Raw genomic sequence first — 18,587 nt, forward strand, 5'->3', positions numbered from 1 at the left:
TGATGGCTTCAGGGTACAACGTTGTTGGGAAATAGTAAGGATGTTAGTTCTTTGATCCAGGAGGATTCTGAAGAGATTTACAGATGCTCCTTCCAGATAATGGTATTTAAAATGAACCAACATTTATTTTAAAAAATCACCCTGTTGTCTCTCTAGTGACCATGTTAGACAAACTATTTAGACAATCAAGTGGCGTAAGCCCTGTCCTGAACAGGGATGCATCCTGAATCGGGCCATCGTGAGTGTCTTTTTCTCAGCGTTAGTAAAGCTCAGGAACATTTTCTGGTTTAGGGCAGGACTCACTTTATTTCCCAAACCTACCCAGGAAAGAGCTTGTGAGAAGGAGGGGTGAAGCTCTAATGGCTGAGCTTCCTGTATGAAGGTGGTTACTGCAGAACAGCATCACCTTGATTCCTTCAGTTTTGTTTAACTCGTTTCTTTTATTACCACTGAAGCAGTTGCTGATGGGAAGAAAAAATAGCTCTGTGTGTGTTTGTTTATGCACATATATACACACAGCTTGTTATATATAATTCAAGAACTGCAGCAGTAAGGGAGGGCCCCACCCACAGGGGACTGGTACCAGGGTATGTAAAAAATAAGAAGAGTGTCATCAGAATGTGTGGAAGTCTCAGTGATGGAATGGGAGAGCACGATGCCATGGTAGCAGAAACTGGGAAAGGGATGGGCAAATAAAGCCTGGTGGTAGAAAGCATAGCCGGCATGAAAATGGAAAACAGGAAAAATTGAAAAAACACCTTTTCCTAAATCCTCCTTCCCAGGCACATACCCTCTTCTTCAGCTTCAAAGAAATCATCTCCCAGAGGTGATGTCGCTATGGCTCTACAGTACATTTTCTATTGCAGGTGAGGTACTGAGAAAGAAGATATACAAAGCAGGACTGTTTCTTGGAGAATAAAACAGCTGAGAATCCTAGATACATAAGAGAAAACACTAATAAAAGCCCAAGCCCAGTGGCCAAAGGGTAAGTCAAAGTGACATTGGGATTATGACGTCTAGCCCTTTTCATGTAACTGAAATACATCATCAGGACAGGCCACAATGCACAGCCTGCCTGTTAGTATGCCAGCTGTTATGGCTCAGTTTTTATCCCCCCTTGACCAAACCAGAAAATCCTTTTTAGCACCTTGAAAATGCTCATTCATTATGCCAGACACATACAAGAAATATACACAGAGAAGAGTAATTATCCTGTATTTGAATAATCATATAGCCCTCTGGAAAGTCATGCAATTAAAGCAATATTTACTGAGCAGTTCCAGCAACTCCAACAGAGCTGTATCAAAAAGCTCCCAACACTGTCACACTCTCCGCCACTGCTCGGTAGAGGTCAATCCCCCTTATAACTTGGGGAGAAGTTTTTAACTATTCCAGTAACTTGACTAATGGAAAATTCAACGTCTTTTATTTTCACCTATACTATCTTGGCAGCCCATCTATTTCTCTTGGTTCCAAGTAACATGAGATAGGCTGCTTACTATGTCTTGGTTTGCGCTCTTGGAAAGCCATATGGATAGGTGAACTGGCTGGAAATATTACCCCTAGATATGGACTGGAGATCTAAACTTCAGATCCAGATTTTAAACACCCCAAAGCTCAGAGTTGTTTGGAGTCTGCTTTTTGGTTTACCCCATTATAGATACAGGGACTAGATGCAAGATCTGGATCTAGAGCCAAGTTCAGATTCTAAATAGCATCAAACTTTTGTGAGTGTTCTGCGCCTGAGCCAATCTCTAACTCCCAGATGGAGAAGAGACTTGTTTTCTCTGGTCTCTCTTTCACTGTAGGTAATATGTCATCAGGTAACAATTAACATAATAGAACAGAATCATAGAACTGGAAGGAACCTCAAGAGGTCATCTAGTCCAGTCCCCTGCACTCATGGCATAAGTAAGTATTATCTAGACCATCCCTGACAGGTGTTTATCTAACTTGCTCTTAAAAATCTCCAATGATGGAGATTCCACAACTTCCCTAGGCAACTTATTCCAGTGCTTAACTACCCTGACAGGAAATTTTTCTTAATGTCCAACCTAAACTATCCTTGCTGCAATTTACATTGCTTTTTGCCCTATCCTCAAAGGTTAAGGAGAATAATTTTTCTCCCTCCTCCATGTAATAACCTTTTATGGACTTGAAAACTGTTATAATTTCCCCCCTCAGTCTTCTCTTCTCTAAACTAAACTAACCCAATTTTTTCAAACTTCCCTCATAGGACATGTTTTCTAGACCTTTAATCATTTTTGTTGCTCTTCTCTGGACTTTCTCCAATTTGTCCACATCTTTCGTGAAATGTGGCACATTACTCCAGTTGAGGCCTAACCAGTGTGGAGTAGAGTGGAAGAATTACTTCTTGTGTCTTGCTTACAACACTCCTGCAAATACATCTCAGAATGATGTTTGCTTTTTTTGCAACAGTGTTACACTGTTGACTCATAACCCCCAGATTCCTTTCTGCAGTAATCCTTCCTAGGCAGTCATTTCCCATTTTGTATGTGTGCAGCTGATTCCTTCCTAAGTGGAGTACTTTGCATTTATCATTATTGAATTTCATCCTATTCTTTCAGACCATTTCTCCAGTTTGTCCAGATCATTTTGAATTTTAATCCTATCCTCCAAATTAGCTATGTATTTAGTATGTCATCAGGTAACAAATAGAGCCTATATTCTCTACATTTAAATTCACATTGTTCTCCATTATCTATTTATTTCTCTAAAGTTCCCACATTCAGAGTTTAACTTCAGCTTGCACATTCTTTCAGGCTAATGAATTCTCTCTTTCAAAGTGCCTTAACAAACCTGGCTGTATCTCGTGAATAGGGGAATGGAATGATGACAGTATTCTGACTTAGGGTCCAGTGCTGCTTCCATTTAAGTGAATGGGAGTTTTATCATTGGCTTTAATGGGAGCAGAGTTAGGCCAGTGCTGAGTGCTTTGAAAATCCCACTTTTAAAAAAAGAAGAAAGTGTGATTGTAAAACAATAAACACTAGTAGGAACTGCGGGGTTGCTGCAATTCTGGAAACTACTTTTAGCTCCTTTTTAAAAACTTACTGACTTTAAAAACTTACAAGATTATGTTGGTGGTGTCTCATTGAAAACAGCAATATCCACACAAATAATCATCTTACTAGTCCGTTAATTTTCTAAAATAATTAAGCAATATATATTTTTATAAATTGAAGCCTAAAGTACCAGACAGTGTCCCTTCAATGTGAAGCCTCCTTATAACTTTAGTAGGCCTTGGTCTTGCTATTGAATCAGGAAGCAATAAAGGGTAGGAATTAAACCAGAGGTGGGCAAACTATGGCCCGCGGGACTGTCCTGCCCGGCCCCCCGAGCTCCTGGCCCAGGAGGCTTGCCCCCAGCCCCTCCCCCTCAACCTCAGCTCGCTCGCTCCGCCGCCGGCACAATGCTCTGGGCTGCGGGGTTGTGAGCTCCTGGGGCAGCGCAGCTGCAGAGCCTGGCCTGACCTGGTGCTCTGTGCTGCGTGGTGGCGGCGGCGGTGCTCCAGGCAGCGCGGTAAGGGGGCAGGGAGCCGGGGGGGGGAGGGTTTGGATAGAGGGCAGGGGAGTTCGGGGTGGTGGGCAGGGGGTGGGGGTGTGGATAGGGGTCGGGGTGGTCTGGGGAGGAACAGGGGGGTTGAATGGGGGCAGGGGTCCCAGGAGGGCAGTCAGGAAGGAGGTGGGGTGGATGGGGCAGCAGGGGGCAGTCAGGGGCAAGGGTTCCAGGGGCAGTCAGGGGATAGGGTGAAGGGGGGGTTGGATGGGGCAGGGGTTCCGGGTGCAGTCAGGGAGAAGGGGGGGTTGGATGGGGCAGGGGTCCCTGTGGGGTAGTCAGGAAGGAGAGGGGTTGGATGGGGCGGTGCGGGGCAGTCAGGGGCAGGGGTTCCGGGTGCAGTCAGGGGACAGGGGTGTGTGGATGGGGCAGGGGTCCCAGAGAGGCCATCAGAGAACAGGGTGGGTTGGATGGGGCAGGAGTCTCGGGGCGGGGGGCAGATAGGAGGTGGGGGCCGGGCCACGATCCCCTCCCCTAACTGGCCCTCCATACAATTTACGAAACCCGATGCAGCCCTCAGGCCCACCCCTGCCTTAGACCCATTGACTTTCAGTGAAACTTAGGACCCTAAATGCTTAAATAGCTTCTGAAAATGTTCTGAAAGGTTCCTAAGTTACTTAGGTGTTTTGCAAACATTACCCTCACTCTGCAGTCATGCTCATATAAGGGATAGGACAGTCAGGATAATTTCACCTTCCCCCATGTCACGGTTCTCTGGAGAGAAATGAATCTTTTTCCTTTGGGGCAAAACTTAAGTATCCAGCTTCAAAGCTTAGGTATCTTATCACTCACACAGTAGCTGCTGGACTTAGATAAACTTGATGGAAAATTCTGTAATACAAAGTAGTCAATATTTACCACACTTGTGTAAGTTGACTAGAATGTTCACGGACTGGAAAAGAATGGTATAGTACATTTAGGGCACGTAATATTGGATTGCAGGGCTAGTGAACTAAGCATTTTGGTTTTCTATCTATTGACTGCATGTGAAGTGGCTCAGAGGCAGGTGTGCTGTTGACCTTTCAAGTCCTGATGGCACCCTTACTCAGTGTGCAAAATAAACTTTCCAGTTCAGATAAATGATTTCCTGTTATAAAGACAAATGCACAGCAGCAGTCTGAATGTCACCAAGTCACATCAATAACTTCTTCCTCTCTTGTTCCAGTCTCTTTGCTCCACACCTTGACTTTGTGTATAATGGATTTTTGCTTGCAAAGCAAATGATAGCTCGGGGAAGTTTGCCTTCAGGTAAATGTAAAGTTTTGGGATTGCAAAGATTGGGAAAATAGAATTCGCCTCCATGATGTAACTAGTTTTTCATGTGGGAGAGAGAAGATGATGACAGAGAAAAAGGCATAAGTGAGGCGGGCTTTAAATTAGGTTCAAAGGAGGCAGGTGACAAAAGCCCACAGGCATATAAAAAAGGTGACCTTAACACATTGGGGTGGAGGGAGGGGGAAGAACAGAAAATTACAATAAGATCATAGGAGCAACAAGAGAGATAACAGTGGGGAAATCTGCTCTGCTCTACATACTCTGCTAGCAGAGCCATTGTTTTCAATGGAACTGCTTCCAGAATAAAGTACTACTCAGCATGAATAAGGGCTGTGAAGGACTTGGAAGATGCCTATAATATTTTGTGTATATTATAAATACCTCTGTTTGCATGATTGGTTTTTATGTTGTTTGCTGTATCATTACAAGGGTTAATTCAGGCATGGGTTAGTGTCCACATACACAGTAAAGCAGGCAAACTTCTGCTAGTCACCCATTTTAATGCAGAGAACCACCTGCTTGGAAGTCTATCCCCAATCTCCCCTGAGGGGTTGCATAAACCAGTTTGGCCAGATTCAAGAGATACAGAGAGACAAGAGCTTTGGAACTGATAAATTGGCAGCCCCTGAAGCTCAGAAAAGAGACACAGAGATTGTGGGCAAGCAAACTGAACCCAGAAGTGGTGGTATCTGGAAAAGCCTACCTAAGCGTTAGGTAAGACTGACAGGCGTGGGCTGTTTATTGTATTAAAAATCCTATGCTCTTGTGATGCTTTGTTCCTACTGTTGAGATTAAACAATATTTTGTTTCAAAAAGCCTTATGGTATTCCCACACTGGTCACAGCTCCTAAAGGGAAGATTTATAGGGCTCAAATCCAGTCAGGCTGGCTGAGGAACCACAGACAGTACACAGGGTAATGCACTCCAGGACCCAGTCTGAGAGAGGTGGGAGAATTGCAGGATTCCATCCTGAGAGAACTGAAGGCGTGGGGCCTATCACCTGAGGTGGGTGCACTCAGGGACACTTCTGAGAGATCAAAGGTACAGCTAACCCTGAACTGTGACATGGGCATCAGAATCTGCCCTTAATGTATAGCTTCAACACCTTGGCAGCTACTTTACGCATTCATTAAATGGCAAAGTCCACATCTCTAAGAAACCGCAATCTAAATAAACCTGTGTGAACCTGTTAGATGAATTGGCATTTATTTTTTGAGTCATTTACTATTCCAAATCCCTTTACTTTATTTTTTTCTCACTATTCAAACATTCTCCAGCCTTCTTCTTGTTGCTTGGGCAGTTACTAATGAAGACATCAAAGACATCAGCTATTATCTATATAGGTTTCTAATCCTTTTTATATGGTGCAAATGTCTAGAGGACCTTGGAGGAAAGAAGTAATAAAAGTTGTGTTCCCAGAAAACTTAAAAGAATAAAACAAAACATATTTGCAATCCAAAATTCAGCAGGCCAAATAATTCAAAGTCTAGTTAAAGTGTCAAAAAACATTAACAGGTATTTATTATAAATTTAACAAGGTACTATAATGAATTCTGTACTGCCATGTACTCTACTGGCAAGCTACTGTACCTCAGAGCCACTTCATCATCAAAAGGAGTCACAGAAAGATGCAAATTACTTAAACATTTTTAACATACAAAAATAGATAAAACAACTTTATCATACAGCAGCTGGGTGAGGAACCCGTGAGTATGACATGGTGCAATCAATAAGTCATAAGCCAGCCATGTTTATTCTGCATGTCCAAAAGTTCATAGTTTGACATTAGTTCACATAAGTATCCAAAAGATTGGATGCTTATCCAGAGTTTAGGCGAACTATCCTTTGATTCTTCAATGCTGAGCTGCAAATCTCAAGACCAGATTTTCCTGTAAGATTAACAGCACTTCTGTTCCCTGCCCCATGCAAAAATACTACCAGAACAGCTTTTTTCATGAAAACAACTACAGGGAAGAAAGATATTCAAATGCAAAAAAGATGGATACCGTGAATACGCACAAACATACACACATACACACATCATGTACAGTAGGGTTACCATACGTCCGGATTTTCCCGGATATGTCCGGCTTTTGGGGCCTCAAATCCCCGTCTGGGAGAAAATCCCCAAAAGCCGGACATGTCTGGGAAAATAGGGAGGGAGGGGCCGGCTGTGCGGGGCCGGGGGTGCTCGGCCGGGGGCTGGGGCCGGGACCGGTGGTGCTCGGCCAGGGGCCGGCGGTGCTGGGCCGGGGGCCGGCGGTGCTTGGCTGGGGCCGGGGGCCAGGGCCGGCGGTGCTCGGCCGGGGGCCGGGGGTGCTCGGCCGGGTGCTCGGCCGGGGGCCGGGGCTGGGGGTGCTCGGCCGGGGGTGGCGGTGCTCGGCCGGAGGCCAGGGGCCGGGCTGGGGCCGGCGCCCCAGGGCCCGAGCCGAGCCGAGCGGGAGACACTGGGGCCAGAGCCTCTTGGCCTGGGCCGGCCGGCCGCCAGAGGGAGCCGCTCGGCCGGACTGGGCCGCACTGCGCCCCAGCCCCAGCCTACCTGCTGCCTCCGTTTCAGGCTTCCCGCGAACATTTGATTCGCGGGAAGCAGGGGAGGGGGAGGAACAGGGGGCGGAGTGTTCAGGGGAGGGGGCAGAGTTGGGGCGGGGACTTTGGGGAAGGGTCAGGGAAGGGGAGGAGTTGGGGCGGGGCTGGGGGCGGGGAAGGCGCGGGGCCGGGGCCCCGTGGAGTGTCCTCCTTTTTTTAAATTAAATTATGGTAACCCTAATGTACAGGATACTTACTTGCACTAGGTGGTTTTGGGGGATTTGTAGGGAGAACATCTATTCATAAAATATAGCACAGGCTCCCTTTTAGCTAGAATTTTTATTCTAAAATGAATTATCCTTAAAATAAAAGGAAATTTGCAAACTTGAGCAAACTTTACAAATTCAAAAAACATTTGTGATGTCTGCAAAATTTCGAATTGCATGAGGCATTGAGATACCCTAAATTAATTCTAATAGAATGACTGGGCCCTTTCTAAGTGATTCCATTTTTGAAACAGTCCTGATACTGAATGGCTATTGCTGCAGAAGGCAGAAGATGGAATGTCCTTACTTTTTTCAACAAGTCTTTATATAAACATCTCATGTTTTCTCTGCCCAGAGGTGGGGTCTGACAACACTTTCAGACAGTCACCTCCATGTTCATCTATGCCAGGGGCTCTCAACCTTTTTCTTGCTGAGGCCCCCCCCTCAACGTGCTATAAAAACGCAAGGTTGGGGGGAGGGGAGAGCGCGGGGCTCCATGCCGGGGGGGAGGGACCCTTGGGCATAGGTATAGTTTTACTTCTATTTGGGGGGTTGGCAAGGGCTGGCGGTGCTTGAGCCAACTCCACACAGCAGGGTCCAGGGAGGGAGTGCCACCTCCATATCCTGACTCACTCAGGAGGCCACCCAGTCGGTCTGGGCTGTGGGGGATTCAACCAAAAATATAACTCAAAGGGGGGACTCAGTTCAGAAAGTTTGAAAACCATTCAGGGTGCAGAGAGAGGGCAGCTAGTGGCTGTGTGAAGTGAGGGGAGTAGCTCAGGGTGCAGGGAGGAGGGTAGCTAGGTCTGTGTGTGGGCAGGGAGGTAGCTCAGGGTGCAGGCAGAGGGCAGCTAGTGGCTGTGTGAAGTGAGGGGAGTAGCTCAGGGTGCAGGGAGGGGGTTATCTGGGGCTGTGTGCGGGCAGGGGATAGCACAGGGTGCAGGGAGGGGGGTAGCTGGGGCTGTGTGCGGGCAGGGCAGTAGCTCAGGGTGCAGGCAGAGGGTAGCTAGGGGCTGTGTGCAGGCAGGGGGTAGCTCAGGGTGCAGGCAGGGGAGTAGCTCAGGGGGTAGCTAAGGGCTGTGTATGGGCCAGGGGTGGGCTTCCTGTGAGGCTCCCAGCTTCAGCAGGGAGTGGGGGCGCTGGGGTTCCCAGCTTCAGCCATCCACTGCTCCTGGCTTGGGGGGGGAGGGGCACTGGCTTCAGCCCCACACCACTCTGGGCTGGGGTGGGGGCACCGGCTTCAGCCCCACACTGCTCCAGGCTGGGGGACAGGGGCACCAGTTTCAGCCCCGTGCTGCTCCCAGCTTCAGCGCTGGGGTTTGGGGGAACCGGATTTCAGCCACGGGGTTCCTGAAAGGGCTCGCAGACCGCCTGAGAACCGCTGATCTATGCTTTATTCTCCCAGTTGGAATTAACGACTAATTGCCCCAGCTTTTTTTAGCTGTTAATTGATCTTAACGTATAGTTATCTGCATGAATCCAGACTGTCTTGGTCTTGAATCCTGTCAGTTGCCCGCGACTGGACTTTGTAATTTTATCAGGTCTACAAAAGGTTTGTAACCAACCTCCCTTAAAATTCTCTGCTAATTGCTGCCTGAATGTGAATGAATAACTTGGTCTCATTTGTTGTAAACAAACAGGATAATTGAATGTCTCTACAGACCTGGGACTGCTCCTGCCACATTACAGAAAACAGTATTCTGTCCTGATATTTGTACACCCCAGCACACTGACCATCAGAGCCAGCCACTGGCCACCTGACCCCATGAAACTGACAGCAGGTAGGGGAGAACATGTGCATTTCACATGAGCACGTGTGCAGACCCCTCGGTCTGTCAGACACTTCCCTCCATGAATCCAGTTAGCCCTCCTTAAACAGAGATGCCATGCAGCCACTCTGCGCTGTTTCTGTTGAGCACAAACCATCCATAAAGCCTCTCTCCTAGGCAATATTCCCAGCCCAGAGGGCCTGCCTGCTAGGTGTGAAGCCAACTCTGCCCCCTCTGCACCTCTGCTCCACAAAGGAAAGAGGAAGGAACTGTGACAGCTCTGGCAATTTCCTGCAATATCCTTGTTGAACTAAGTTTAAGTATCTTTGGGGTCTGATGTATTAAATGAATAATTTAGGTATTATTGTGGGCTGAGATTATATGTCACGAAGGCGGCACGTGAGATGATTTTCAGCAGCACTCACACTGCCCAGGTCCTGGCCACCGGTTCAGGGGGCTCTGCATTTTAATTTAATTTTAAATGAAGTTTCTTAAACATTTTTAAAAACCTTATTTACTTTACATACAACAATAGTTTAGTTATATATTATAGATTTATAGAAAGAGACCTCTAAAAACGTTAAAATGTATTACTGGCACACGAAGCCTTAAACCAGAGTGAATAAATGAAGACTCGGCACACCACTTCTGAAAGGTTGCCGACCGCTGGTCTATATTGAACAATGTGCCAGACAAGTGTGAAGTGGTTTTCCTAGGGAATATCCCCTCCTCCAATTATACAAAAACCCAGCCTTTTGAAGATACTCCCTGAGGAGTGAGCCATTGTCTGCTGATCACCTGTTACATGGGTCCAAGATCAAAGGCACCAGCTGTATAATGTTTGATGATTTAGTTGGGAATTGGTCCTGCTTTGAGCAGGGAGTTGGACTAGATGACCTCCTGAGGTCCCTTCCAACCCTGATATTCTATGATTCTATGATTCTAAAGGGAAGACTGAACTATTCATGGTGGGTCTGGGTCTGGATCTGAGACAGTTATGAACTTGTAACCACAGGAAAAACCCATTTGTGGGTTTTGAAGGACGGACAGCTACCAGAGCCCAAGGTTGTAATTGGGGTGACCACTACTAAGTTTTTTAGCATGGGTATAGGTTCTTGTATTGTTTTTAATATGTTTTTCGTGTAATGCTTTCACCTTAAAAATAAATGTGCTTGATTAGAAAGAGTTGTGCAGTAACTTAGAACTGCAGGCACTACATTGGGCGATAACCTCTGGAGAGAAAGCAAAGCACACACACTGCCTTTTAAGCAATCTGGTTTGCTGGGAATATCATAGTGTAGGTAGTGAGTGCCCTTGGTGGGCCACAAGTGGGGAATACAGATGCAGTTGCCCTGAAATAGTGACAGGAATTACTTCTCCCAGCACTGAAATGCAGTTGCTTGTAGGGAAGAAAACAGCAGCTGTTTAACACCACAATACCAAAAAACAGTTTAGGACAGAATACCATATACACCTGCAACGGCAGGAAGAATTAAGGGGGGCAAGTTAAAATAGTGGATTAAATATTTTCCCATGTCTAGCTTGTGCTTGGGTTCTATTTTAATGATAAAATTCCACAAAGTACGTCCTCCTTCTTCATGCTCTTATGGTTTTGTCTCATCTGATTGTTGTTGTTTGTTTCACTTCAGACTAGATTTTTTTCTGTAAATATTCTAATAATAGTATTATCATCATTGAGGCAATTTGAACCAGACAGTAATTGCATAATATTTTAAAAAACAAACACTTAGAAGCCTGCTCATCATCATTCCCCTCTCCACTGTAGCTTTCATTCTAACAGGATGGCTGCTGGAAAAAAAAGGTAAATATGTTCCACTGAAGCAGGTTTATGATACCATTACTAACCAGCTGATTACCTTCCTGCGTGACTAATGCATCTAAATGGAAGCCCTAATTCTGTTTCTGCCTCACTAGTTCATTTCAGTGTATTAGAAAGAGGAAGTAATAATGCATGATGAAATTATAACTACGTATCTCAGGTGCACTGTGAAGCACAAGGACAAAGGCCAAGTGCCACTTGAAGTATGGATATTCCTTTAAACCCGTTCTCTCAAAGTAATACCATCTTTATAAAATATGTTTTACTGATAAAATGAAAATGTTGCAGCTAAGAAATCCCATCTGAGTCCTCCTTTTCGTAATGCAGTTTGTTTCTTGAAAAGACGCTGTGTCTTTTTGGTAGTTAACTCTAAATTATTACTATTAAATGCAGGAAAATCCATTTTTCTTTTAAAAAATCAATTATTATAAAATATTGCTTATGGTTCCAATTCAGCAAGACACTCAAGTGCATGCTTAACTTTGAATATATGCTTAAATCCCATTGACTTCAATAAGACTTACTGATCTTAATTTGGGAATTAAAGTTAAGAGTGGTTTAAATTGTTTGCTGAATCGGGGCCTCAGCTCCAACAAAAATCTGTGCATACTTAAAATGTGCAAGTAATTATAAATTAACACAAAATATTTGCTCCCCTTTCCCTTACCTGCTAAGAACTGCTGGGGGAGGGAGAGGGGCACATTTCCTGTGCTTCAAGGGCTAACAGAGCCATTTGGGAGGGTAGGCAAGCCCTAAGAGCCAGATTTTCAAAAGAGCTCAGCACCCAGCAGCTCCCATTGTGACACTCATAGTCACTATTTCAAAAGAGCTCAGAGCCCACCATGTACCCAATGTGCTGAACTCTTTTGAAGCAATAAGCTATTGTTGTTCCAGTTAGGACTGAGCCTGAGAGATGCTCAGCACTGACAACTCCCACTGACTTCAATGGGTCTGTGGGAACTCAGCACTTCTTAAGGGCCTGCCTATTGTTAGCAGATTTGTAAACCTCTATTCCCTTCCCCCAATAATGTTATTTCTAACAACCCTGATCTAGTAATGCTAAATTGTTATGAATTTTATTCTGTGGGAAACTGTTGGCAAGTGCCAAATTTATACTGCATAAATTGTTTGTAGAGAAGACTGATGTTCTTCAATCTTTCCTTAAATGGAACATTGTCTCTTATCAGTGTAAATCGTCTTTCATATACATTTGATTCACCATGCTCCTAAGCCACACTAACAATTAGATTGATGTTTCATACAACAAAAAAGGTGTTCTAAACAGCTAAGAACACGACTCATGGGCCACTTATTTTTAATCTCTTATTTTCCTTATTTTTAATCTCTCTCCCGTTACTCTTCACTAAATTACAACCCTGTTACTACAGCAGGCACGTGAAGGGCTGATCTCTTCATGCTGCCTCATCAATCACGATCGATACCATGTTGTGTGCACTTAGCATGCTTGAAAGAGAGCAGATATGCCAAGAAGTAATGCACAGCAGGGCACACAAGCTGCATCAGAGTGTTGGGGTCCACTAGGCATAGCTACCAGGTAACTCGGGAGAGCGGAAGGCCAGAAGTGCCGATGAAACTTTTTTGCTCTGGGCCTATTTGAACCCCCAAACCCCATTTTGTGAACTCTTACCTACTTTTATGCTAACTGCTTACATGCTGAAGCAGAAATGTAAGGGTCAGCTTTTTTAGCAGGCAGCTGCTGTAAACAGGCCTTGCAAGGCCAAAAGATAAGCAGACAAATGGGAATTTTTTAAATTGTAACTGCTAAAAAAGGAAGGCGTGGAAGGGGTAAAAAAAAGTAACAAAACAAAGTCTTACACAAAAACAGTTTAAAGTATAAAAGGTAAAATTTGTTTGTATTTGTTGCACTGGATTTGAGACATGCTGGTCTCCTAGTGCCATTTCAAAGCTCTGAAATAAACTTGGCTTGCTTTCTCCCCTCGGTGTCTTTATTGGTGCCAAGCACACCGGGCGACGGACCATTGTTGTCCCCTCGAGCCCTTTTGGGCGGGCAACAGTTTTGGCGTCCCTGGGTGGGCTCGAGGCTGAAATTTAGCCTTGCCCGGATTCCTCCTGGTGGCCGACAGATTATGACGACGACCGACGCCCAGAGCGCTCACCGGTGACTTCATCGGGGGCCTCGGCAGAGACGTGGTTTGCTCGACCCCGGAGGGCACAACGGTGCAACGCACGCAGACAGTGGAGAAGCAGCTGCGGGCGATGGTGGGGAACCGGTCCCGTGGATAGGGCGACGGTGCAGAACCGGACCCTTGGATAAGGTAGGAACAGTCCAGTGGGGACTTTATCTGTTTTGACCTGGGGACGCCCAGAGTCTGCCTGTTGTGACCTGGGGACGCCCAGAGTCTCCCTAGAGTATGGGGCAGCAACAGAGTACAGCCGGCAGGGTACAGTGTACACTCTTAGAATGCATTCTGGTGAACTGGAAAGTGTTTGGATCAGACCAGTTGAATAAAAGTAAATTGAAAAGATTCTGTACAGTTGATTGGCCTCAGTACCAACTGGAGTGCCAAGAAAGGTGGCCACCGGAAGGATCACTTAATTACAACATGATCCTTCAGTTGCTTTTGTTTTGTCAGAGAACAGGTAAATGGAATGAACATCTCTATGCGTATACATTTATGGTGTTAAGAAATAGGACTGATATTTTGCTCAAGTGCCATTTGACTCCGACAGGCTCAGTAGTAACGGCTGCTAAACCCCAGAACCCTCCCACTGTTGTAATGCCAGAATCGGTGTCCCCTTCGGCTCCTCCACCCCCACAGGCTTCAGAGAGTACCCCCCCCCCCGCCCCCGTGGGATTGTATCCGTTGATTACTGAAAATGTGGTAGCCCGTCCAGGAACACAGGATCTTGTGTTAGTGTATTCTCATGTTGCTTTTAACCCTGTACATCTGGCTGCTTTTCAGGCAGAGGCAGGGGAGTTCTCAACGAATCCAAGCAAGTTCATTTCTATCTTTGAAGGGTGTCTAGCTAGCCATAACCCTGACTGGAATGATTGTAATATACTTACAAGAACCTTGTTGTCTGAAGTGGAGCGGAATCAGGTTATAGCTAAGGCTAAGGAGGAGGCACAGAGAAGGCATTTAAGGTTTAAAAAAAAAACTATTGAATACCAGAGGTTGTACAAAGTGGAATCCTCAGAAGTAAGTGTGCTCGTCCTGGTTTGTTGCTTCAAGGCTCTGTACAAAAGTTATGTTACTAAAAAAAATATATAATGGCAATGTGTATGTGTTAATAATTAAAAAAAAAGTGTATAAGTAAAAAGTAAAAGGTTCCTTTGGAAGTTAAAAGAAGTCGAGAAAGAAAGAAGGAAAAAGAACAAAATACGTTAACTAAAAGAAAAATACAGCTAGCTGGCTCATCCAAGGACATTGTTCACAGCCAAAACTTCGCTGACAACCAAGAGAAAGGGGGGCCTGAATGTGCCCAAGCAACTGTGAGATCTGCAAAATACTGCAAGGCATAATGAGGACAAACAAAGGGTTAAGAAGCAGCTTTGCTAAACAGTATTGGCCCAGGGATTTAAAAATTCCCCCACTCTGTTCGGACAGGCTTTGGCCAAAGACTTGGAGGAGTGGGATAATTCAGACAGAGCCCTCCTGCTGCAATATGTAGATGACTTGTTAATTGCTGCTGTGGGTCTAATCCCTTGACTCAGAGCTACTGTGAGTCTCCTAAACTTTATTGGACTGCGAGGATACAGGGTATCTCAAAGCAAAGCCCAAATTGCTCTTTCAGAGGTTCAATATCTGGAATTTCACATCAGGCAGGGAGAGAGACAGCTCTCAAACAAAAGAAAGGAGGCTATCTGCCAAGTTCCCATCCCCAGCAACCGTAAACGGCTTAGGGCATTCCTGGGCATGGCAGGTTTTTGCAGAATATGGATTCCAGAGTTTGGACTGTGGGCTAAACCTCTGTATGAATGTGTTAAGGGAGCGAATCATGACCCCTTTCACTGGTCCCCAGAAGCGGACAGAGCATTTCAGTTATTAGGTGCCTGGAAACGTCCTGTGGCATACGTCTCTAAACAACTGGATCAAGTTTCAAAAGAATGGCCAGACTGTTTGAGGGCGGTCGCAGCTACTGCTCTAGTGCTTGGGAAAGCTAAAAAACTGACACTGGAAGGAACTGTGCAAGTGTATGTTCCCCATATGGTCCGAGCCTTGCTGAATACTAAGGGTGGTCTTTGGCTCACACAGGCTCGGGTTGCTTGGTACCAGGCAAAGCTGTTAGAGAATCCTGAAGTCACCGTGCAAATCTGTCCCTCCCTTAATCCAGCTACACTGCTACCAGAGACAGAAAAGCAGAAACTTGACTGTCTAAAAATCATAAATGTTCAGTATTCTAGCCGCCCAAATTTAAAAAATCAGCCACTCTCAAATGCTGACTTGTAATGGTATACAAATAAAAGTAGTACTGTTGTGAATGGGCAAAAAAGGGCTGGTTATGCGGTTGTGTCTCTTCATAATACCATGAAAGCTAAAAGTTTACCTGCTGGGACATCTGCCCAGCTTGCTGAACTAGTGGCCCTGACTCGTGCACTCGAGCTGGCAAAAAACAAACAGGTTAATATCTTTACTGACTCAAAGTATGCTTTTGGGGTATTGCGTGCTCATGCTGGTTTGTGGAAGCAAAGGGAAATGCTAACAGCCCAAGGTTCTCCAGTCAAGTATGGGTCTCAAATTCTCCGGCTTTAAGAAGCAGTACAACTCCCCTCAGCAGTAGCAGTGGTACATTGCAAAGCCCATCAAAGGGAGGATCAAGATGTAACCAAGGGCAATGCCAGAGCAGACAGGGAAGCCAAGCGTGCTGCTACCCTGAAATCACCAACTAAGAAGAATGCCCAAATGCATGCCCTCATCCCATCAGTAGGGGAGCTTGCAGCCCCTCAGTACTCCCAAGAGGACAGAAACCTGGCTGACAGTCTCGGTCTCCAGAAAAAGGAGGAATGGCTTTATTCCACAGAGGGAAAAATCCTCCTGCCCAAGGGCCTAATTCAACCGGTGTTGCAGAAACTGCATCAAACCACACACGCAGGCAGAGAGGCTCTTACCCAGCTTATAAATAAATATTTTCTAACCTCTGGACTTAAACCACTAGCATCACAGGTACAGGCTAAATGTTTAATCTGCCAAAAAAACAACACTCGACCAGGAGTAGCAGTGCCACCAGCCACCCTGGAACCTACCCCAGGCCCAGAATTGGTTTGGCAAATAAACTTTACTGAGTTTCCCAGGACCCAAGGGTACAGGTACCTCCTCGTCTTAGTGAATCGATTCAGTGAATGGCCTGAGGCCTTCCCATGTCGTAACAACACTGCCAAGAAAGTGGCTCTTAAGTTTAATAAAAAAATCATTCCTCGCTTCGGCCTCCCCCAGTAAATAAAATCTAATAGTAAAACGCACAAATCAGACACTCAAGCGACACCTCTCAAAGGTCTGTCAGGAGGCCTCTCTTAAGTGGCCTGATGCTTTGCCCCTTGTGTTACTCCGCATTCGTGCTCTCCCCAAGGGTAGGTTAGGGCTTAGTCCCTTCAAAATTATGTTTGAAAAAGCATGGCCTATGAATGGTACCCCAGTTCTGGCAGGGAAGTGGGAAATGGGGTATGGTTTCTTGTCTCAGTACATGTGCTCTCTGTCTGCTGTTCTTTCTTCTCTTCACAGGTACATCAAAGATTCACAGCCTCTTCTACTGGATACCCCGGGTCCACTCCCTGCAGCCTGGTGACTCCATTCTCATGCGGACCTGGAAGGACAAGCCCCTCCAAGAGAAGTGGAAAGGGACCCCACATCGTCCTGCTTGTCTCCCATACAGCGGCAAAGGTCAAAGGACACAAGAACTGAATTCATTACTCTCGACTGAAAGCAGTACCTGCTCCTAAACAGTGAACTGTCCAGCCTGCTAAAAAAACTGCTAACTACGATTTGGAACTTAAGCTGTTATTCAAAAAACAGTAAGGGTCACTGGGAATGCGTTGTGATTTCTCTGAACAGCCACAGCATACTCCCCGTAAGAACCCTGAGCATTGGTTTTATTTTCTCACAGAAGGCCGACCTGGCCTATGTATTTGGTCAGACTATTGTCAAAGGTGAATGGTTACCAGCAGTAGCACCTCTGACAATTTGAGTTTGCAATCTAACTGTACTGCGGAAGCTCCTTATGGCCTACACAATGGCTCTTGGAATTCTCACTATAGTAGCACTCTTAAGCCCCAGCCTATTCGTTTACGTTCTCCACCCACTGGTCTCATATGTTATCAGCAAGCCAGTACAAGTAAACATACCTGGTTTGCGGGCATTAGTAAGTGTAGATTTTATATTGGTCCTGGTATAAGGCTCACTATTCCTGTGCTGAAGGCCACCGGTTGGCAAACCGGTGCTGCATTCTTTGCCCTTTCCCACAAGCCACCCTACGGGACTTACAAGGTAACAATGGAAAGGCTAGTTATGATGAAGCCTTTTGGGTTTGTGGTACTAGTGCCTACAAATGGCTTCCTAATAATTGGCATGGTAGCTGTTACAAAGGCTATCTTGCTCCTCCCCTCCGCGTTCTACCCAAGGCTCCCTCAGGTCGCCCTAGGTACTATCGGTCCCTGAGAGCTACCATTAAACCCATCAGTGAAGAAGACAGGTTTAAAATAATATCCCTCCCTTCTTATGGGGTGGGACGGCTAACCCAACTCTACAGAAAACTGTCTAAATTTCTCACTCAGTTTGCCAATAATACCCTGGCCATAAAAAAACGCATAAGTGCTGAACTGTACCAGCTTCGACTGCTGGCTTTGCAAAACCGTCAGGCCCTAAATTATGTGTTAGCTTCACGGGGCGGTGTATGTGCCCTTATTAAAAAAAATGTTGTACCTATGTCCCAAAGTTTTCACAGAATATTAACAAGCATATCTTGTCAGCCAAACGGGCCTTTAGCCAGTGGAAGGCCCAAAAAGGGAAACCCACTATTTTTAATTCCCTTTGGGGTTAAATACCTGGTTTAAAAAAACTAAAGGGCATTAAAAAAAGCATTGTTCGCATCTTGCTCACAGGTGTGGTAATATATTTTGTTCTCTTTTCCTTTTGCTCATTTGCTATAAAGTGCTCATATGTAAAATTTGTACCTCCCATTCCCCAGAAGTTCCCTTATACCCTCTCATTAATAATCCTAATTGTATGAAGCTTAATCGCATTTTGTCTTTAAAGTATAAAAAAACTCTGACAAAGGTTTGTTAAGTGTTCTCAAAGGAGGGATTGTTGGGGTCCACTAGGCATAGCTACCAGGTAACTCGGGAGAGCAGAAGGC

This window comes from Emys orbicularis, chromosome 11 (assembly GCF_028017835.1).
Source record: "Emys orbicularis isolate rEmyOrb1 chromosome 11, rEmyOrb1.hap1, whole genome shotgun sequence".
Taxonomy (NCBI): domain Eukaryota; kingdom Metazoa; phylum Chordata; order Testudines; family Emydidae; genus Emys; species Emys orbicularis.